We start from the raw sequence: 25,351 nt of genomic DNA, 5'->3' as shown, positions 1-25,351 counted from the left end.
ACACATGATTTAAACAGATCTATGAGTTCAGTAATTAAAGGAAATAAAACAGACCCATATTTGACGGGTTGATTCCTTACTGAATCTGTCGATATTTGGCGCGGGGTCTTTCCTAAGAACATAGTTTATTTGAATTAATAGAGTTCATCAATTTTCAACCCTAATTTTGGTTTATAATCAATAAACAATACAATGAAATGTGTATAAGATTGTGTGGACGGTCCACATAATCCGCTCGTACACTTACGATTGTATATTCCAATTGAGATTACGTGTGTTACAGAAGAAAAAAAATGTTAATACTTCTATATGAATATATTAAATACATTCAATACACATGATTTAAACAGATCTACGAGTTCGGTAAATACAGGATATAAATCAGACCCATATTTGACGGGTTGATTCCTTACTGAATCTGTCGATATTTGGCGCGGGGTCCTTCCTTAGAACACAGTTATTTTGAATTAATATAGTTGATAAATTTAAAACCCTAATTTTTGTTTATAGTCAATAAAAAATATAATGAAATGTGTATAAGATTATGTGGACGGTCCACATAATCCGCTCGTACACTTACGATTATATATTCCAATTGAGATTACGTGTGTTACAGAAAAAAAGAAAAAAAAAACGTTTAAACTTCTATATGAATATATTAAATACATTCAATACACATGATTTAAACAGATCTACGAGTTCTGTAAATACAGGATATAAAACAGACCCATATTTGACGGGTTGATTCCTTACTGAATCTGTCGATATTTGGCGCGGGGTCCTTCCTTAGAACACAGTTATTTTGAATTAATATAGTTGATAAATTTTCAACCCTAATTTTTGTTTATAGTCAATAAAAAATATAATGAAATGTGTATAAGATTATGTGGACGGTCCACATAATCCGCTCGTACACTTACGATTATATATTCCAATTGAGATTACGTGTGTTACAGAAAAAAAAAAAAAAAAAAACGTTTATACATCTATATGAATATATTAAATACATTCAATACACATGATTTAAACAGATCTACGAGTTCTGTAAATACAGGATATAAAACAGACCCATATTTGACGGGTTGATTCCTTATTGAATCTGTCGAGATTTGAGGGTGTGTAGCCCTTATTCAGAAGACCGTTATTGTGAATTAATGTACTTGATTAATTTTTAATATTTTCAATTATACGGTTTTGGTTTAGAATCAATAAACAATACAACATCATACGTATAATATAATGTGGACGATCCACATAAACCGATTATACAATTATGATTATATATTTCAATTGAGATGACGTGGGTTATTAAACAAAAACGTCAATACTACTGTTGCATTCCGGGGGCCCATTAGCACAGCAGAGAATACTGTCAAAAGTTCCTTTATGGAAATGTCGTGGTTAGCTTAGGTATCAGTTAACCGTAGTAAATAGAGACCAGGCCATATTACAATTACAAGAAAATAAAAAATCTCTGCGTACAAGACTTTAGTATATGTGAATGCAAGTTTACAATATAGATTAATTTTCAAAATCTGTGTTAGTGGTGACACTCTGGTACATATACTAAGCAATAAAACAATACAACATGTGACGTAAAATCTTTTTAACTATTTAATTTACAACAACAACATTATCCCCCTAAACATATGCAGATATGTTGTAGACAATAAATTCACTGGTAATACCGATTTACTTAACCCATAACTCTCTTAATAAGACTATAAAACACATCAATTAGCATTTAACCCTCCTAAATTACATTCCACTTGAATATAAATATTCATGACATGGCGGGCTATGCAGCTCAATGCACAGCTTACTACGGATGAGTATAAAAACCATTCACGTTACACTACTATCCTAATACACACTATTGTCTTAACAGCTTCGTTTTAAACAATTAATATTTGAATGGTTATGAGTATTATCTTACAGGATAAGGGTAATAGTAAGTTTTATTTTCACTTTTCTTTTTAAGTCGGGGGGTAAGGGTGCGGGGGGGGGGGCACCAATGCCAACCATAACCCGTGCACCGGTGGTCATTGAGGTCAGTTTACAGGAGTGGTTCATTTCCAATGTTCCCAATTAAAGTTGAGATCAAGTTTCATTACAATGTAGGTAAGCCGACTTTCATTTAATATGATATGGCTATCTATTTTTAATTTTAATTTTTCTATGCTCAATGACACATGATATAGACAGACCTACAACTTCGGAAAATAAAGGATATAAACAGACCCTTGTTTGACGGAGTGGATGATTAACTGAAATATTTCGAGATTTGAGGGTTTGGCCCTTGTTCAGAAGGCTGTCAGTGTTAATTAGATTAGCTGATCATTTCTGAATATATTCAAGAGGAGCTTTGCTTAAGAATCAATATGTTATACAATATCATGTGTCTCAGATTATGTGGACGGTCCACATAATACGCTCATATACTTACGATTATATATTCCAAATGAGATTACGTGTGTTACTAAAAAAAACAAAAACGTTAATACTACTATCCAAATACATTCTATAGACCAAAAGAAAATATTTAGGTTGTGATCTTTCTTAACAAGCTGCTTTTAAGACAATTATTATGTGAACGGTCAACAGTATTATCATACTAATATTAAGGGTTAAGGATTAGGGTTATTCTTTCGGGTTTCCTATAATAATCCTAACCCATGTAACGAGGATTGTTGATGCTTGCTTACACTTTCTTCTTCCCAATGTTCCCAAATAAAGTTTTGTTAAGACTATATTAGCCTAAAGGTAAACCGTATGACATGCAAAAATATATGTTTATTTGATAAAGTTATCTGTTTTTAATATAAATCTTTATATGCTCAATGATACGTGATTTCAACAGATCTATGAGTTCAGTAATTAAAGGAAATAAAACAGACCCATATTTGACGGGTTGATTCCTTCCTGAATCTGTCGATATTTGGTGCGGGGTCTTTCCTAAGAACATAGTTTATTTGAATTAATAGAGTTCATCAATTTTCAACCCTAATTTTGGTTTATAATCAATAAACAATACAATGAAATGTGTATAAGATTGTGTGGACGGTCCACATAATCCGCTCGTACACTTACGATTGTATATTCCAATTGAGAATACGTGTGTTACAGAAAAAAAAATGTTAATACTTCTATATGAATATATTAAATACATTCAATACACATGATTTAAACAGATCTACGAGTTCGGTAAATACAGGATATAAAACAGACCCATATTTGACGGATTGATCCTTTACTGAATCTGTCGATATTTGGTGCGGGGTCTTTCCTAAGAACATAGTTTATTTGAATTAATAGAGTTCATCAATTTTCAACCGTAATTTTGGTTTATAATCAATAAACAATACAATGAAATGTGTATAAGATTGTGTGGACTGTCCACATAATCCGCTCGTACACTTACGATTATATATTCCAATTGAGATTACGTGTGTTACAGAAAAAAAGAAGAAAGAAACGTTTAAACTTCTATATGAATATATTAAATACATTCAATACACATGATTTAAACAGATCTACGAGTTCTGTAAATACAGGATATAAAACAGACCCATATTTGACGGGTTGATTCCTTACTGAATCTGTCGATATTTGGCGCGGGGTCCTTCCTTAGAACACAGTTATTTTGAATTAATATAGTTGATAAATTTAAAACCCTAATTTTTGTTTATAGTCAATAAAAAATATAATGAAATGTGTATAAGATTATGTGGACGGTCCACATAATCCGCTCGTACACTTACGATTATATATTCCAATTGAGATTACGTGTGTTACAGAAAAAAAGAAAAAAAAAAACGTTTATACATCTATATGAATATATTAAATACATTCAATACACATGATTTAAACAGATCTACGAGTTCTGTAAATACAGGATATAAAACAGACCCATATTTGACGGGTTGATTCCTTATTGAATCTGTCGAGATTTGAGGGTGTGTAGCCCTTATTCAGAAGACCGTTATTGTGAATTAATGTACTTGATTAATTTTTAATATTTTCAATTATACGGTTTTGGTTTAGAATCAATAAACAATACAACATCATACGTATAATATAATGTGGACGATCCACATAAACCGATTATACAATTATGATTATATATTTCAATTGAGATGACGTGGGTTATTAAACAAAAACGTCAATACTACTGTTGCATTCCGGGGGCCCATTAGCACAGCAGAGAATACTGTCAAAAGTTCCTTTATGGAAATGTCGTGGTTAGCTTGTGTATCAGTTAATCGTAGTAAATAGAGACCAGGCCATATTACAATTACAAGAAAATAAAAAATCTCTGCGTACAAGACTTTAGTATATGTGAATGCAAGTTTACAATATAGATTAATTTTCAAAATCTGTATAAGTGGTGACACTCTGGTACATATACTAAGCAATAAAACAATACAACATGTGACGTAAAATCTCTTTAATTATTTAATTTACAACAACAACATTATCCCCCTAAACATATGCAGATATGTTGTAGACAATAAATTCACTGGTAATACCGATTTACTTAACCCATAACTCTCTTAATAAGACTATAAAACACACCAATTAGCATTTAACCCTCCTAAATTACATTCCACTTGAATATAAATATTCATGACATGGCGGGCTATGTAGCTCAATGCACAGCTTACTACGGATGAGTATAAAAACCATTCACGTTACACTACTATCCTAATACACACTATTGTCTTAACAGCTTCGTTTTAAACAATTAATATTTGAATGGTTATGAGTATTATCTTACAGGATAAGGGTAATAGTAAGTTTTATTTTCACTTTTCTTTTTAAGTCGGGGGGTAAGGGTGCGGGGGGGGGGCACCAATGCCAACCATAACCCGTGCACCGGTGGTCATTGAGGTCAGTTTACAGGAGTGGTTCATTTCCAATGTTCCCAATTAAAGTTGAGATCAAGTTTCATTACAATGTAGGTAAGCCGACTTTCATTTAATATGATATGGCTATCTATTTTTAATTTCAATTTTTCTATGCTCAATGACACATGATATAGACAGACCTACAACTTCGGAAAATAAAGGATATAAACAGACCCTTGTTTGACGGAGTGGATGATTAACTGAAATATTTCGAGATTTGAGGGTTTGGCCCTTGTTCAGAAGGCTGTCAGTGTTAATTAGATTAGCTGATCATTTCTGAATATATTCAAGAGGAGCTTTGCTTAAGAATCAATATGTTATACAATATCATGTGTCTCAGATTATGTGGACGGTCCACATAATACGCTCATATACTTACGATTATATATTCCAATTGAGATTACGTGTGTTACTAAAAAAAACAAAAACGTTAATACTACTATCCAAATACATTCTATAGACCAAAAGAAAATATTTAGGTTGTGATCTTTCTTAACAAGCTGCTTTTAAGACAATTATTATGTGAACGGTCAACAGTATTATCATACTAATATTAAGGGTTAAGGATTAGGGTTATTCTTTCGGGTTTCCTATAATAATCCTAACCCATGTAACGAGGATTGTTGATGCTTGCTTACACTGTTTTCTTCCCAATGTTCCCAAATAAAGTTTTGTTAAGACTATATTAGCCTAAAGGTAAACCGTATGACATGCAAAAATATATGTTTATTTGATAAAGTTATCTGTTTTTAATATAAATCTTTATATGCTCAATGATACGTGATTTCAACAGATCTATGAGTTCAGTAATTAAAGGAAATAAAACAGACCCATATTTGACGGGTTGATTCCTTCCTGAATCTGTCGATATTTGGTGCGGGGTCTTTCCTAAGAACATAGTTTATTTGAATTAATAGAGTTCATCAATTTTCAACCCTAATTTTGGTTTATAATCAATAAACAATACAATGAAATGTGTATAAGATTGTGTGGACGGTCCACATAATCCGCTCGTACACTTACGATTGTATATTCCAATTGAGAATACGTGTGTTACAGAAGAAAAAAAATGTTAATACTTCTATATGAATATATTAAATACATTCAATACACATGATTTAAACAGATCTACGAGTTCGGTAAATACAGGATATAAATCAGACCCATATTTGACGGGTTGATTCCTTACTGAATCTGTCGATATTTGGCGCGGGGTCTTTCCTAAGAACATAGTTTATTTGAATTAATAGAGTTCATCAATTTTCAACCCTAATTTTGGTTTATAATCAATAAACAATACAATGAAATGTGTATAAGATTGTGTGGACGGTCCACATAATCCGCTCGTACACTTACGATTGTATATTCCAATTGAGATTACGTGTGTTACAGAAAAAAAATGTTAATACTTCTATATGAATATATTAAATACATTCAATACACATGATTTAAACAGATCTACGAGTTCGGTAAATACAGGATATAAATCAGACCCATATTTGACGGGTTGATTCCTTACTGAATCTGTCGATATTTGGCGCGGGGTCTTTCCTAAGAACATAGTTTATTTGAATTAATAGAGTTCATCAATTTTCAACCCTAATTTTGGTTTATAATCAATAAACAATACAATGAAATGTGTATAAGATTGTGTGGACGGTCCACATAATCCGCTCGTACACTTACGATTGTATATTCCAATTGAGATTACGTGTGTTACAGAAAAAAAATGTTAATACTTCTATATGAATATATTAAATACATTCAATACACATGATTTAAACAGATCTACGAGTTCGGTAAATACAGGATATAAATCAGACCCATATTTGACGGGTTGATTCCTTACTGAATCTGTCGATATTTGGCGCGGGGTCCTTCCTTAGAACACAGTTATTTTGAATTAATATAGTTGATAAATTTAAAACCCTAATTTTTGTTTATAGTCAATAAAAAATATAATGAAATGTGTATAAGATTATGTGGACGGTCCACATAATCCGCTCGTACACTTACGATTATATATTCCAATTGAGATTACGTGTGTTACAGAAAAAAAGAAAAAAAAAACGTTTAAACTTCTATATGAATATATTAAATACATTCAATACACATGATTTAAACAGATCTACGAGTTCTGTAAATACAGGATATAAAACAGACCCATATTTGACGGGTTGATTCCTTACTGAATCTGTCGATATTTGGCGCGGGGTCCTTCCTTAGAACACAGTTATTTTGAATTAATATAGTTGATAAATTTAAAACCCTAATTTTTGTTTATAGTCAATAAAAAATATAATGAAATGTGTATAAGATTATGTGGACGGTCCACATAATCCGCTCGTACACTTACGATTATATATTCCAATTGAGATTACGTGTGTTACAGAAAAAAAGAAAAAAAAAACGTTTATACATCTATATGAATATATTAAATACATTCAATACACATGATTTAAACAGATCTACGAGTTCTGTAAATACAGGATATAAAACAGACCCATATTTGACGGGTTGATTCCTTATTGAATCTGTCGAGATTTGAGGGTGTGTAGCCCTTATTCAGAAGACCGTTATTGTGAATTAATGTACTTGATTAATTTTTAATATTTTCAATTATACGGTTTTGGTTTAGAATCAATAAACAATACAACATCATACGTATAATATAATGTGGACGATCCACATAAACCGATTATACAATTATGATTATATATTTCAATTGAGATGACGTGGGTTATTAAACAAAAACGTCAATACTACTGTTGCATTCCGGGGGCCCATTAGCACAGCAGAGAATACTGTCAAAAGTTCCTTTATGGAAATGTCGTGGTTAGCTTGTGTATCAGTTAATCGTAGTAAATAGAGACCAGGCCATATTACAATTACAAGAAAATAAAAAATCTCTGCGTACAAGACTTTAGTATATGTGAATGCAAGTTTACAATATAGATTAATTTTCAAAATCTGTGTAAGTGGTGACACTCTGGTACATATACTAAGCAATAAAACAATACAACATGTGACGTAAAATCTCTTTAATTATTTAATTTACAACAACAACATTATCCCCCTAAACATATGCAGATATGTTGTAGACAATAAATTCACTGGTAATACCGATTTACTTAACCCATAACTCTCTTAATAAGACTATAAAACACATCAATTAGCATTTAACCCTCCTAAATTACATTCCACTTGAATATAAATATTCATGACATGGCGGGCTATGTAGCTCAATGCACAGCTTACTACGGATGAGTATAAAAACCATTCACGTTACACTACTATCCTAATACACACTATTGTCTTAACAGCTTCGTTTTAAACAATTAATATTTGAATGGTTATGAGTATTATCTTACAGGATAAGGGTAATAGTAAGTTTTATTTTCACTTTTCTTTTTAAGTCGGGGGGTAAGGGTGCGGGGGGGGGCACCAATGCCAACCATAACCCGTGCACCGGTGGTCATTGAGGTCAGTTTACAGGAGTGGTTCATTTCCAATGTTCCCAATTAAAGTTGAGATCAAGTTTCATTACAATGTAGGTAAGCCGACTTTCATTTAATATGATATGGCTATCTATTTTTAATTTCAATTTTTCTATGCTCAATGACACATGATATAGACAGACCTACAACTTCGGAAAATAAAGGATATAAACAGACCCTTGTTTGACGGAGTGGATGATTAACTGAAATATTTCGAGATTTGAGGGTTTGGCCCTTGTTCAGAAGGCTGTCAGTGTTAATTAGATTAGCTGATCATTTCTGAATATATTCAAGAGGAGCTTTGCTTAAGAATCAATATGTTATACAATATCATGTGTCTCAGATTATGTGGACGGTCCACATAATACGCTCATATACTTACGATTATATATTCCAATTGAGATTACGTGTGTTACTAAAAAAAACAAAAACGTTAATACTACTATCCAAATACATTCTATAGACCAAAAGAAAATATTTAGGTTGTGATCTTTCTTAACAAGCTGCTTTTAAGACAATTATTATGTGAACGGTCAACAGTATTATCATACTAATATTAAGGGTTAAGGATTAGGGTTATTCTTTCGGGTTTCCTATAATAATCCTAACCCATGTAACGAGGATTGTTGATGCTTGCTTACACTGTTTTCTTCCCAATGTTCCCAAATAAAGTTTTGTTAAGACTATATTAGCCTAAAGGTAAACCGTATGACATGCAAAAATATATGTTTATTTGATAAAGTTATCTGTTTTTAATATAAATCTTTATATGCTCAATGATACGTGATTTCAACAGATCTATGAGTTCAGTAATTAAAGGAAATAAAACAGACCCATATTTGACGGGTTGATTCCTTCCTGAATCTGTCGATATTTGGTGCGGGGTCTTTCCTAAGAACATAGTTTATTTGAATTAATAGAGTTCATCAATTTTCAACCCTAATTTTGGTTTATAATCAATAAACAATACAATGAAATGTGTATAAGATTGTGTGGACGGTCCACATAATCCGCTCGTACACTTACGATTGTATATTCCAATTGAGAATACGTGTGTTACAGAAGAAAAAAAATGTTAATACTTCTATATGAATATATTAAATACATTCAATACACATGATTTAAACAGATCTACGAGTTCGGTAAATACAGGATATAAATCAGACCCATATTTGACGGGTTGATTCCTTACTGAATCTGTCGATATTTGGCGCGGGGTCTTTCCTAAGAACATAGTTTATTTGAATTAATAGAGTTCATCAATTTTCAACCCTAATTTTGGTTTATAATCAATAAACAATACAATGAAATGTGTATAAGATTGTGTGGACGGTCCACATAATCCGCTCGTACACTTACGATTGTATATTCCAATTGAGATTACGTGTGTTACAGAAAAAAAATGTTAATACTTCTATATGAATATATTAAATACATTCAATACACATGATTTAAACAGATCTATGAGTTCAGTAATTAAAGGAAATAAAACAGACCCATATTTGACGGGTTGATTCCTTACTGAATCTGTCGATATTTGGCGCGGGGTCTTTCCTAAGAACATAGTTTATTTGAATTAATAGAGTTCATCAATTTTCAACCCTAATTTTGGTTTATAATCAATAAACAATACAATGAAATGTGTATAAGATTGTGTGGACGGTCCACATAATCCGCTCGTACACTTACGATTGTATATTCCAATTGAGATTACGTGTGTTACAGAAGAAAAAAAATGTTAATACTTCTATATGAATATATTAAATACATTCAATACACATGATTTAAACAGATCTACGAGTTCGGTAAATACAGGATATAAATCAGACCCATATTTGACGGGTTGATTCCTTACTGAATCTGTCGATATTTGGCGCGGGGTCCTTCCTTAGAACACAGTTATTTTGAATTAATATAGTTGATAAATTTAAAACCCTAATTTTTGTTTATAGTCAATAAAAAATATAATGAAATGTGTATAAGATTATGTGGACGGTCCACATAATCCGCTCGTACACTTACGATTATATATTCCAATTGAGATTACGTGTGTTACAGAAAAAAAGAAAAAAAAAAACGTTTAAACTTCTATATGAATATATTAAATACATTCAATACACATGATTTAAACAGATCTACGAGTTCTGTAAATACAGGATATAAAACAGACCCATATTTGACGGGTTGATTCCTTACTGAATCTGTCGATATTTGGCGCGGGGTCCTTCCTTAGAACACAGTTATTTTGAATTAATATAGTTGATAAATTTTCAACCCTAATTTTTGTTTATAGTCAATAAAAAATATAATGAAATGTGTATAAGATTATGTGGACGGTCCACATAATCCGCTCGTACACTTACGATTATATATTCCAATTGAGATTACGTGTGTTACAGAAAAAAAGAAAAAAAAAAAACGTTTATACATCTATATGAATATATTAAATACATTCAATACACATGATTTAAACAGATCTACGAGTTCTGTAAATACAGGATATAAAACAGACCCATATTTGACGGGTTGATTCCTTATTGAATCTGTCGAGATTTGAGGGTGTGTAGCCCTTATTCAGAAGACCGTTATTGTGAATTAATGTACTTGATTAATTTTTAATATTTTCAATTATACGGTTTTGGTTTAGAATCAATAAACAATACAACATCATACGTATAATATAATGTGGACGATCCACATAAACCGATTATACAATTATGATTATATATTTCAATTGAGATGACGTGGGTTATTAAACAAAAACGTCAATACTACTGTTGCATTCCGGGGGCCCATTAGCACAGCAGAGAATACTGTCAAAAGTTCCTTTATGGAAATGTCGTGGTTAGCTTAGGTATCAGTTAACCGTAGTAAATAGAGACCAGGCCATATTACAATTACAAGAAAATAAAAAATCTCTGCGTACAAGACTTTAGTATATGTGAATGCAAGTTTACAATATAGATTAATTTTCAAAATCTGTGTAAGTGGTGACACTCTGGTACATATACTAAGCAATAAAACAATACAACATGTGACGTAAAATCTCTTTAATTATTTAATTTACAACAACAACATTATCCCCCTAAACATATGCAGATATGTTGTAGACAATAAATTCACTGGTAATACCGATTTACTTAACCCATAACTCTCTTAATAAGACTATAAAACACATCAATTAGCATTTAACCCTCCTAAATTACATTCCACTTGAATATAAATATTCATGACATGGCGGGCTATGTAGCTCAATGCACAGCTTACTACGGATGAGTATAAAAACCATTCACGTTACACTACTATCCTAATACACACTATTGTCTTAACAGCTTCGTTTTAAACAATTAATATTTGAATGGTTATGAGTATTATCTTACAGGATAAGGGTAATAGTAAGTTTTATTTTCACTTTTCTTTTTAAGTCGGGGGGTAAGGGTGCGGGGGGGGCACCAATGCCAACCATAACCCGTGCACCGGTGGTCATTGAGGTCAGTTTACAGGAGTGGTTCATTTCCAATGTTCCCAATTAAAGTTGAGATCAAGTTTCATTACAATGTAGGTAAGCCGACTTTCATTTAATATGATATGGCTATCTATTTTTAATTTCAATTTTTCTATGCTCAATGACACATGATATAGACAGACCTACAACTTCGGAAAATAAAGGATATAAACAGACCCTTGTTTGACGGAGTGGATGATTAACTGAAATATTTCGAGATTTGAGGGTTTGGCCCTTGTTCAGAAGGCTGTCAGTGTTAATTAGATTAGCTGATCATTTCTGAATATATTCAAGAGGAGCTTTGCTTAAGAATCAATATGTTATACAATATCATGTGTCTCAGATTATGTGGACGGTCCACATAATACGCTCATATACTTACGATTATATATTCCAATTGAGATTACGTGTGTTACTAAAAAAAACAAAAACGTTAATACTACTATCCAAATACATTCTATAGACCAAAAGAAAATATTTAGGTTGTGATCTTTCTTAACAAGCTGCTTTTAAGACAATTATTATGTGAACGGTCAACAGTATTATCATACTAATATTAAGGGTTAAGGATTAGGGTTATTCTTTCGGGTTTCCTATAATAATCCTAACCCATGTAACGAGGATTGTTGATGCTTGCTTACACTGTTTTCTTCCCAATGTTCCCAAATAAAGTTTTGTTAAGACTATATTAGCCTAAAGGTAAACCGTATGACATGCAAAAATATATGTTTATTTGATAAAGTTATCTGTTTTTAATATAAATCTTTATATGCTCAATGATACGTGATTTCAACAGATCTATGAGTTCAGTAATTAAAGGAAATAAAACAGACCCATATTTGACGGGTTGATTCCTTCCTGAATCTGTCGATATTTGGTGCGGGGTCTTTCCTAAGAACATAGTTTATTTGAATTAATAGAGTTCATCAATTTTCAACCCTAATTTTGGTTTATAATCAATAAACAATACAATGAAATGTGTATAAGATTGTGTGGACGGTCCACATAATCCGCACGTACACTTACGATTGTATATTCCAATTGAGAATACGTGTGTTACAGAAGAAAAAAAATGTTAATACTTCTATATGAATATATTAAATACATTCAATACACATGATTTAAACAGATCTACGAGTTCGGTAAATACAGGATATAAATCAGACCCATATTTGACGGGTTGATTCCTTACTGAATCTGTCGATATTTGGCGCGGGGTCTTTCCTAAGAACATAGTTTATTTGAATTAATAGAGTTCATCAATTTTCAACCCTAATTTTGGTTTATAATCAATAAACAATACAATGAAATGTGTATAAGATTGTGTGGACGGTCCACATAATCCGCTCGTACACTTACGATTGTATATTCCAATTGAGATTACGTGTGTTACAGAAAAAAAATGTTAATACTTCTATATGAATATATTAAATACATTCAATACACATGATTTAAACAGATCTACGAGTTCGGTAAATACAGGATATAAATCAGACCCATATTTGACGGGTTGATTCCTTACTGAATCTGTCGATATTTGGCGCGGGGTCCTTCCTTAGAACACAGTTATTTTGAATTAATATAGTTGATAAATTTAAAACCCTAATTTTTGTTTATAGTCAATAAAAAATATAATGAAATGTGTATAAGATTATGTGGACGGTCCACATAATCCGCTCGTACACTTACGATTATATATTCCAATTGAGATTACGTGTGTTACAGAAAAAAAGAAAAAAAAAACGTTTAAACTTCTATATGAATATATTAAATACATTCAATACACATGATTTAAACAGATCTACGAGTTCTGTAAATACAGGATATAAAACAGACCCATATTTGACGGGTTGATTCCTTACTGAATCTGTCGATATTTGGCGCGGGGTCCTTCCTTAGAACACAGTTATTTTGAATTAATATAGTTGATAAATTTAAAACCCTAATTTTTGTTTATAGTCAATAAAAAATATAATGAAATGTGTATAAGATTATGTGGACGGTCCACATAATCCGCTCGTACACTTACGATTATATATTCCAATTGAGATTACGTGTGTTACAGAAAAAAAGAAAAAAAAAACGTTTATACATCTATATGAATATATTAAATACATTCAATACACATGATTTAAACAGATCTACGAGTTCTGTAAATACAGGATATAAAACAGACCCATATTTGACGGGTTGATTCCTTATTGAATCTGTCGAGATTTGAGGGTGTGTAGCCCTTATTCAGAAGACCGTTATTGTGAATTAATGTACTTGATTAATTTTTAATATTTTCAATTATACGGTTTTGGTTTAGAATCAATAAACAATACAACATCATACGTATAATATAATGTGGACGATCCACATAAACCGATTATACAATTATGATTATATATTTCAATTGAGATGACGTGGGTTATTAAACAAAAACGTCAATACTACTGTTGCATTCCGGGGGCCCATTAGCACAGCAGAGAATACTGTCAAAAGTTCCTTTATGGAAATGTCGTGGTTAGCTTGTGTATCAGTTAATCGTAGTAAATAGAGACCAGGCCATATTACAATTACAAGAAAATAAAAAATCTCTGCGTACAAGACTTTAGTATATGTGAATGCAAGTTTACAATATAGATTAATTTTCAAAATCTGTGCAAGTGGTGACACTCTGGTACATATACTAAGCAATAAAACAATACAACATGTGACGTAAAATCTCTTTAATTATTTAATTTACAACAACAACATTATCCCCCTAAACATATGCAGATATGTTGTAGACAATAAATTCACTGGTAATACCGATTTACTTAACCCATAACTCTCTTAATAAGACTATAAAACACATCAATTAGCATTTAACCCTCCTAAATTACATTCCACTTGAATATAAATATTCATGACATGGCGGGCTATGTAGCTCAATGCACAGCTTACTACGGATGAGTATAAAAACCATTCACGTTACACTACTATCCTAATACACACTATTGTCTTAACAGCTTCGTTTTAAACAATTAATATTTGAATGGTTATGAGTATTATCTTACAGGATAAGGGTAATAGTAAGTTTTATTTTCACTTTTCTTTTTAAGTCGGGGGGTAAGGGTGCGGGGGGGGGGCACCAATGCCAACCATAACCCGTGCACCGGTGGTCATTGAGGTCAGTTTACAGGAGTGGTTCATTTCCAATGTTCCCAATTAAAGTTGAGATCAAGTTTCATTACAATGTAGGTAAGCCGACTTTCATTTAATATGATATGGCTATCTATTTTTAATTTCAATTTTTCTATGCTCAATGACACATGATATAGACAGACCTACAACTTCGGAAAATAAAGGATATAAACAGACCCTTGTTTGACGGAGTGGATGATTAACTGAAATATTTCGAGATTTGAGGGTTTGGCCCTTGTTCAGAAGGCTGTCAGTGTTAATTAGATTAGCTGATCATTTCTGAATATATTCAAGAGGAGCTTTGCTTAAGAATCAATATGTTATACAATATCATGTGTCTCAGATTATGTGGACGGTCCACATAATACGCTCATATACTTACGATTATATATTCCAATTGAGATTACGTGTGTTACTAAAAAAAACAAAAACGTTAATACTACTATCCAAATACATTCTATAGACCAAAAGAAAATATTTAGGTTGTGATCTTTCTTAACAAGCTGCTTTTAAGACAATTATTATGTGAACGGTCAACAGTATTATCATACTAATATTAAGGGTTAAGGATTAGGGTTATTCTTTCGGGTTTCCTATAATAATCCTAACCCATGTAACGAGGATTGTTGATGCTTGCTTACACTGTTTTCTTCCCAATGTTCCCAAATAAAGTTTTGTTAAGACTATATTAGCCTAAAGGTAAACCGTATGACATGCAAAAATATATGTTTATTTGATAAAGTTATCTGTTTTTAATATAAATCTTTATATGCTCAATGATACGTGATTTCAACAGATCTATGAGTTCAGTAATTAAAGGAAATAAAACAGACCCATATTTGACGGGTTGATTCCTTCCTGAATCTGTCGATATTTGGTGCGGGGTCTTTCCTAAGAACATAGTTTATTTGAATTAATAGAGTTCATCAATTTTCAACCCTAATTTTGGTTTATAATCAATAAACAATACAATGAAATGTGTATAAGATTGTGTGGACGGTCCACATAATCCGCACGTACACTTACGATTGTATATTCCAATTGAGAATACGTGTGTTACAGAAGAAAAAAAATGTTAATACTTCTATATGAATATATTAAATACATTCAATACACATGATTTAAACAGATCTACGAGTTCGGTAAATACAGGATATAAATCAGACCCATATTTGACGGGTTGATTCCTTACTGAATCTGTCGATATTTGGCGCGGGGTCTTTCCTAAGAACATAGTTTATTTGAATTAATAGAGTTCATCAATTTTCAACCCTAATTTTGGTTTATAATCAATAAACAATACAATGAAATGTGTATAAGATTGTGTGGACGGTCCACATAATCCGCTCGTACACTTACGATTGTATATTCCAATTGAGATTACGTGTGTTACAGAAGAAAAAAAATGTTAATACTTCTATATGAATATATTAAATACATTCAATACACATGATTTAAACAGATCTACGAGTTCTGTAAATACAGGATATAAATCAGACCCATATTTGACGGGTTGATTCCTTACTGAATCTGTCGATATTTGGCGCGGGGTCCTTCCTTAGAACACAGTTATTTTGAATTAATATAGTTGATAAATTTAAAACCCTAATTTTTGTTTATAGTCAATAAAAAATATAATGAAATGTGTATAAGATTATGTGGACGGTCCACATAATCCGCTCGTACACTTACGATTGTATATTCCAATTGAGATTACGTGTGTTACAGAAGAAAAAAAATGTTAATACTTCTATATGAATATATTAAATACATTCAATACACATGATTTAAACAGATCTACGAGTTCTGTAAATACAGGATATAAATCAGACCCATATTTGACGGGTTGATTCCTTACTGAATCTGTCGATATTTGGCGCGGGGTCCTTCCTTAGAACACAGTTATTTTGAATTAATATAGTTGATAAATTTAAAACCCTAATTTTTGTTTATAGTCAATAAAAAATATAATGAAATGTGTATAAGATTATGTGGACGGTCCACATAATCCGCTCGTACACTTACGATTATATATTCCAATTGAGATTACGTGTGTTACAGAAAAAAAGAAAAAAAAAACGTTTAAACTTCTATATGAATATATTAAATACATTCAATACACATGATTTAAACAGATCTACGAGTTCTGTAAATACAGGATATAAAACAGACCCATATTTGACGGGTTGATTCCTTACTGAATCTGTCGATATTTGGCGCGGGGTCCTTCCTTAGAACACAGTTATTTTGAATTAATATAGTTGATAAATTTAAAACCCTAATTTTTGTTTATAGTCAATAAAAAATATAATGAAATGTGTATAAGATTATGTGGACGGTCCACATAATCCGCTCGTACACTTACGATTATATATTCCAATTGAGATTACGTGTGTTACAGAAAAAAAAAAAAAAAAAAACGTTTATACATCTATATGAATATATTAAATACATTCAATACACATGATTTAAACAGATCTACGAGTTCTGTAAATACAGGATATAAAACAGACCCATATTTGACGGGTTGATTCCTTATTGAATCTGTCGAGATTTGAGGGTGTGTAGCCCTTATTCAGAAGACCGTTATTGTGAATTAATGTACTTGATTAATTTTTAATATTTTCAATTATACGGTTTTGGTTTAGAATCAATAAACAATACAACATCATACGTATAATATAATGTGGACGATCCACATAAACCGATTATACAATTATGATTATATATTTCAATTGAGATGACGTGGGTTATTAAACAAAAACGTCAATACTACTGTTGCATTCCGGGGGCCCATTAGCACAGCAGAGAATACTGTCAAAAGTTCCTTTATGGAAATGTCGTGGTTAGCTTAGGTATCAGTTAACCGTAGTAAATAGAGACCAGGCCATATTACAATTACAAGAAAATAAAAAATCTCTGCGTACAAGACTTTAGTATATGTGAATGCAAGTTTACAATATAGATTAATTTTCAAAATCTGTGTAAGTGGTGACACTCTGGTACATATACTAAGCAATAAAACAATACAACATGTGACGTAAAATCTCTTTAATTATTTAATTTACAACAACAACATTATCCCCCTAAACATATGCAGATATGTTGTAGACAATAAATTCACTGGTAATACCGATTTACTTAACCCATAACTCTCTTAATAAGACTATAAAACACATCAATTAGCATTTAACCCTCCTAAATTACATTCCACTTGAATATAAATATTCATGACATGGCGGGCTATGTAGCTCAATGCACAGCTTACTACGGATGAGTATAAAAACCATTCACGTTACACTACTATCCTAATACACACTATTGTCTTAACAGCTTCGTTTTAAACAATTAATATTTGAATGGTTATGAGTATTATCTTACAGGATAAGGGTAATAGTAAGTTTTATTTTCACTTTTCTTTTTAAGTCGGGGGGTAAGGGTGCGGGGGGGGGGGCACCAATGCCAACCATAACCCGTGCACCGGTGGTCATTGAGGTCAGTTTACAGGAGTGGTTCATTTCCAATGTTCCCAATTAAAGTTGAGATCAAGTTTCATTACAATGTAGGTAAGCCGACTTTCATTTAATATGATATGGCTATCTATTTTTAATTTCAATTTTTCTATGCTCAATGACACATGATATAGACAGACCTACAACTTCGGAAAATAAAGGATATAAACAGACCCTTGTTTGACGGAGTGGATGATTAACTGAAATATTTCGAGATTTGAGGGTTTGGCCCTTGTTCAGAAGGCTGTCAGTGTTAATTAGATTAGCTGATCATTTCTGAATATATTCAAGAGGAGCTTTGCTTAAGAATCAATATGTTATACAATATCATGTGTCTCAGATTATGTGGACGGTCCACATAATACGCTCATATACTTACGATTATATATTCCAATTGAGATTACGTGTGTTACTAAAAAAAACAAAAACGTTAATACTACTATCCAAATACATTCTATAGACCAAAAGAAAATATTTAGGTTGTGATCTTTCTTAACAAGCTGCTTTTAAGACAATTATTATGTGAACGGTCAACAGTATTATCATACTAATATTAAGGGTTAAGGATTAGGGTTATTCTTTCGGGTTTCCTATAATAATCCTAACCCATGTAACGAGGATTGTTGATGCTTGCTTACACTGTTTTCTTCCCAATGTTCCCAAATAAAGTTTTGTTAAGACTATATTAGCCTAAAGGTAAACCGTATGACATGCAAAAATATATGTTTATTTGATAAAGTTATCTGTTTTTAATATAAATCTTTATATGCTCAATGATACGTGATTTCAACAGATCTATGAGTTCAGTAATTAAAGGAAATAAAACAGACCCATATTTGACGGGTTGATTCCTTCCTGAATCTGTCGATATTTGGTGCGGGGTCTTTCCTAAGAACATAGTTTATTTGAATTAATAGAGTTCATCAATTTTCAACCCTAATTTTGGTTTATAATCAATAAACAATACAATGAAATGTGTATAAGATTGTGTGGACGGTCCACATAATCCGCACGTACACTTACGATTGTATATTCCAATTGAGAATACGTGTGTTACAGAAGAAAAAAAATGTTAATACTTCTATATGAATATATTAAATACATTCAATACACATGATTTAAACAGATCTACGAGTTCGGTAAATACAGGATATAAATCAGACCCATATTTGACGGGTTGATTCCTTACTGAATCTGTCGATATTTGGCGCGGGGTCTTTCCTAAGAACATAGTTTATTTGAATTAATAGAGTTCATCAATTTTCAACCCTAATTTTGGTTTATAATCAATAAACAATACAATGAAATGTGTATAAGATTGTGTGGACGGTCCACATAATCCGCTCGTACACTTACGATTGTATATTCCAATTGAGATTACGTGTGTTACAGAAAAAAAATGTTAATACTTCTATATGAATATATTAAATACATTCAATACACATGATTTAAACAGATCTACGAGTTCGGTAAATACAGGATATAAATCAGACCCATATTTGACGGGTTGATTCCTTACTGAATCTGTCGATATTTGGCGCGGGGTCCTTCCTTAGAACACAGTTATTTTGAATTAATATAGTTGATAAATTTAAAACCCTAATTTTTGTTTATAGTCAATAAAAAATATAATGAAATGTGTATAAGATTATGTGGACGGTCCACATAATCCGCTCGTACACTTACGATTATATATTCCAATTGAGATTACGTGTGTTACAGAAAAAAAGAAAAAAAAAACGTTTAAACTTCTATATGAATATATTAAATACATTCAATACACATGATTTAAACAGATCTACGAGTTCTGTAAATACAGGATATAAAACAGACCCATATTTGACGGGTTGATTCCTTACTGAATCTGTCGATATTTGGCGCGGGGTCCTTCCTTAGAACACAGTTATTTTGAATTAATATAGTTGATAAATTTAAAACCCTAATTTTTGTTTATAGTCAATAAAAAATATAATGAAATGTGTATAAGATTATGTGGACGGTCCACATAATCCGCTCGTACACTTACGATTATATATTCCAATTGAGATTACGTGTGTTACAGAAAAAAAGAAAAAAAAAACGTTTATACATCTATATGAATATATTAAATACATTCAATACACATGATTTAAACAGATCTACGAGTTCTGTAAATACAGGATATAAAACAGACCCATATTTGACGGGTTGATTCCTTATTGAATCTGTCGAGATTTGAGGGTGTGTAGCCCTTATTCAGAAGACCGTTATTGTGAATTAATGTACTTGATTAATTTTTAATATTTTCAATTATACGGTTTTGGTTTAGAATCAATAAACAATACAACATCATACGTATAATATAATGTGGACGATCCACATAAACCGATTATACAATTATGATTATATATTTCAATTGAGATGACGTGGGTTATTAAACAAAAACGTCAATACTACTGTTGCATTCCGGGGGCCCATTAGCACAGCAGAGAATACTGTCAAAAGTTCCTTTATGGAAATGTCGTGGTTAGCTTGTGTATCAGTTAATCGTAGTAAATAGAGACCAGGCCATATTACAATTACAAGAAAATAAAAAATCTCTGCGTACAAGACTTTAGTATATGTGAATGCAAGTTTACAATATAGATTAATTTTCAAAATCTGTGCAAGTGGTGACACTCTGGTACATATACTAAGCAATAAAACAATACAACATGTGACGTAAAATCTCTTTAATTATTTAATTTACAACAACAACATTATCCCCCTAAACATATGCAGATATGTTGTAGACAATAAATTCACTGGTAATACCGATTTACTTAACCCATAACTCTCTTAATAAGACTATAAAACACATCAATTAGCATTTAACCCTCCTAAATTACATTCCACTTGAATATAAATATTCATGACATGGCGGGCTATGTAGCTCAATGCACAGCTTACTACGGATGAGTATAAAAACCATTCACGTTACACTACTATCCTAATACACACTATTGTCTTAACAGCTTCGTTTTAAACAATTAATATTTGAATGGTTATGAGTATTATCTTACAGGATAAGGGTAATAGTAAGTTTTATTTTCACTTTTCTTTTTAAGTCGGGGGGTAAGGGTGCGGGGGGGGGGCACCAATGCCAACCATAACCCGTGCACCGGTGGTCATTGAGGTCAGTTTACAGGAGTGGTTCATTTCCAATGTTCCCAATTAAAGTTGAGATCAAGTTTCATTACAATGTAGGTAAGCCGACTTTCATTTAATATGATATGGCTATCTATTTTTAATTTCAATTTTTCTATGCTCAATGACACATGATATAGACAGACCTACAACTTCGGAAAATAAAGGATATAAACAGACCCTTGTTTGACGGAGTGGATGATTAACTGAAATATTTCGAGATTTGAGGGTTTGGCCCTTGTTCAGAAGGCTGTCAGTGTTAATTAGATTAGCTGATCATTTCTGAATATATTCAAGAGGAGCTTTGCTTAAGAATCAATATGTTATACAATATCATGTGTCTCAGATTATGTGGACGGTCCACATAATACGCTCATATACTTACGATTATATATTCCAATTGAGATTACGTGTGTTACTAAAAAAAACAAAAACGTTAATACTACTATCCAAATACATTCTATAGACCAAAAGAAAATATTTAGGTTGTGATCTTTCTTAACAAGCTGCTTTTAAGACAATTATTATGTGAACGGTCAACAGTATTATCATACTAATATTAAGGGTTAAGGATTAGGGTTATTCTTTCGGGGTTTCCTATAATAACGAGGATTGTTGATGCTTGCTTACATTTTTTCTTCCCAATGTTCCTAAATAAACTTTTGTTAAGAATATATTAACCTAAAGGTAAACCGTATGGCATGCCAAAAAGTATATATTTGATAAAGTTATCTGTTTTTAAAATTAATCTTTATATGCTCAATGACACATGATTTAAACAGATCTACGAATTAGTAATCAGTAATTAAAGGATATAAAACAGACCTATATTTGACGGGTTGATTCCTTCCTGAATCTGCCGATATTTGGTGCGGGGTCCTTCCTTAGAACACAGTCTTTTTGAATTAATAGAGTTCATCAATTTTTAACCCTAATTTTGGTTTATCATCAATAAATAATACAATGAAATGTGTATAAGATTATGTGGACGGTCCACAGAATCCGCTCATACACTTACGATTATATATTCCAATTGAAATTACTGTGTTACAACAACAAAAAAGACGTTAATACGATGTGATTACTTTCAATGCATTCAATACACAGATCTACAACTTCGGAAAATAAAGGATATAAACAGACGCTGACCCTTGTTTAACGGAGTGATGATTAAGTGAAACATTTATATATCTATACTGAATTTGAGTTTTTCTACGCTCAATGACACATGATATAGACAGATCTACAACTTCGGAAAATAAAGGATATAAACAGACCCTTGTTTGACGGAGTGATGATTCCATGAAATCAGGGACGTAGCTAAGGCCTGATCATTGGGGGAGGGGGGGGGGGGTAGTGGCTGAAATTCCAATTGGATAGGTTTTGGAGCTATAAAATTCCGGCTGTTGTTTGTTCTCCCACCCCCCCCCCCCCCTGCTCTACTCGCCAACATTCACATATTGAATACCACTGGCCCTCACTTCACAAACTTCTATAAACACTCTGGTTAAGCAAAGCAGGTAAGCAACTAAGTAAAGTTATCTGCTTGAAGGCTTTATAGACTACTGACTACAAAAGCTATGTTAATGTAACAAAGGGGAAAACTTTTTATTTTCAACAAATTATATTCGACGACAAAGTGAGTTACCAAAAATACAGAGCTTTTATTGGCACGCTTAATATTTTTTCTTTGGGGGGGGGGTGGGTGGGGGATATTTATTACTCACATGAAATGTTTTAATTGTTCGCTTCATTCCAACTGATCATTCGGAATGAAGTGAACAATTAAACATTTTGCAGAAAAATGTTGAGTTGACGAGTTACGATAAGTTGGCAATTAAACACATTGAACATTTTGCAGAAAATGTTTCAATTGCTCAGATGGAATGAAGTGAACGATCGGAAATTTTGCAGAAAAATGTCAAACTGACGAGATATAATGATAAGTTAGCAATTAAACATTTTTCAGAAAATTGTTCAATTGATCAGTTAAAGCAACTGAGCAATCCAACATTTTCTGATTTTTGATATCATTTTATCTTGTTACTGAAAAATGTCAAATTATGGGCCAGAGTTTTTGTTTTGTTGATGGCACTTTTAAGCTTCCGTAGATTAGCATTCAGCGTTTTTTGTATACATAGAGACAATGTATATCTTGAACTTACTTGAAGCTAGCGAACTGGGAGTATTCAAAATCATACGAAGTTTTGTATGGTGGAGTATAAAGATCGCGTGATAGAATTTCTCAATGTGACAAGGAAAACGTGGTAAAAATGACTGATTGAAGGTCAATTTTGACCGAAAATTTTAGTTCACTCACAAATTACAAGAATATGTGAAAATGAGAGTGCGACAGTCGGAAAAATGAGAGTGCGACAGTCGGAAATTCAGACTGTCGCACTCAAATTTTCCAAGTATCGTCAGTTTGACCAAGATTGGGGGGGGGGGGGAGGGTTATCTATTTTTAATTTGAATCTATTTATGCTCAATGATACATGAATTAAACAGATCTACCAGTTCGGTTAATAAAGGATATTAACAGTCCCATATTTGACCAGTTTAAGTCTTCCTGTAGAATATCGAGATTTTATGGGTGGGCGTCCCTCCCAGATTCTTCTTGTTGTGAATTATAGTAGTTGATAAATGTGTAATATTTTCAATTACGGGTTTGGTTATCTGGAAATGGTATTTATAGTAAGCAGTATACTTTTCTGTATCCTACATTATATTGCGATGGGTATTTGTCGACTTTTAACGTGCGATTCATCGCTATACGTGCATGATATAGCCTGGGCCATTAGTATACTTTCTTCGAATATCACTTGACGGCTTATTCAAAGAAATCGGCAGTGCAAAAAACGGACTGTTTAAATCTATCTCTGACTAATCTATGAAAAAGGAAATGGACAATGGGAATCGTAAGAGAGAACATTTGAAGCGGGGGGGGGGGGGGGGGCGGGGGGTTGTAGGTGGTTGGAAAAGGTTTTGCCCAAATTTAAGCAGTAAATATACTGAAAAGGTATCAATCCCCTCCCCCAGAAAGTGTTACTTCATTCTTTATTTTCGATGCGAACAATGAAGATTGAGTGTGCCTGTTATATAACTATATGAAGGTACAAACATATAACCTTTTAGAAAAAACACCAAGTAAACATCGATTTTCATGTTGACAACATCATTTGAATTTCAAGACATCTTTTATATCTACTCGAAATTCGAAGTATTGTTAATTGTTTGTTTATTTATATAGGCCTTTATGTTTAGATGGGGCAAGAAAAAAAAGAAGGTTAAAGGTATGCTTTACTTAGAATGTCTGAAAACAATTTGGAGAGTCCAGACCTCCAGGAATTAGTACTTTTTTGAAATCTTTACGAAACTTCCCTAACGATAGCGTGCTTTAAAGGGCCAATGCAGCAGACCTGCCACGAACACGTTAATGCACATGCATATTTGGTTGGTTGCAACCTTTCAGGCACATTTTGAAGCAATAAATACTAAAAAAGGTGTAACGAAAATATATACAAACAATGATCACTGTATTTATCATCAACATTGAGGAAAACATTGCATGCATTCCATTGCTGTCATTTTGCA

This window comes from Apostichopus japonicus, chromosome 9 (assembly GCF_037975245.1).
Source record: "Apostichopus japonicus isolate 1M-3 chromosome 9, ASM3797524v1, whole genome shotgun sequence".
Lineage (NCBI taxonomy): Eukaryota > Metazoa > Echinodermata > Holothuroidea > Aspidochirotida > Stichopodidae > Apostichopus > Apostichopus japonicus.
Note: the sequence above shows the minus strand (reverse complement) of the source record.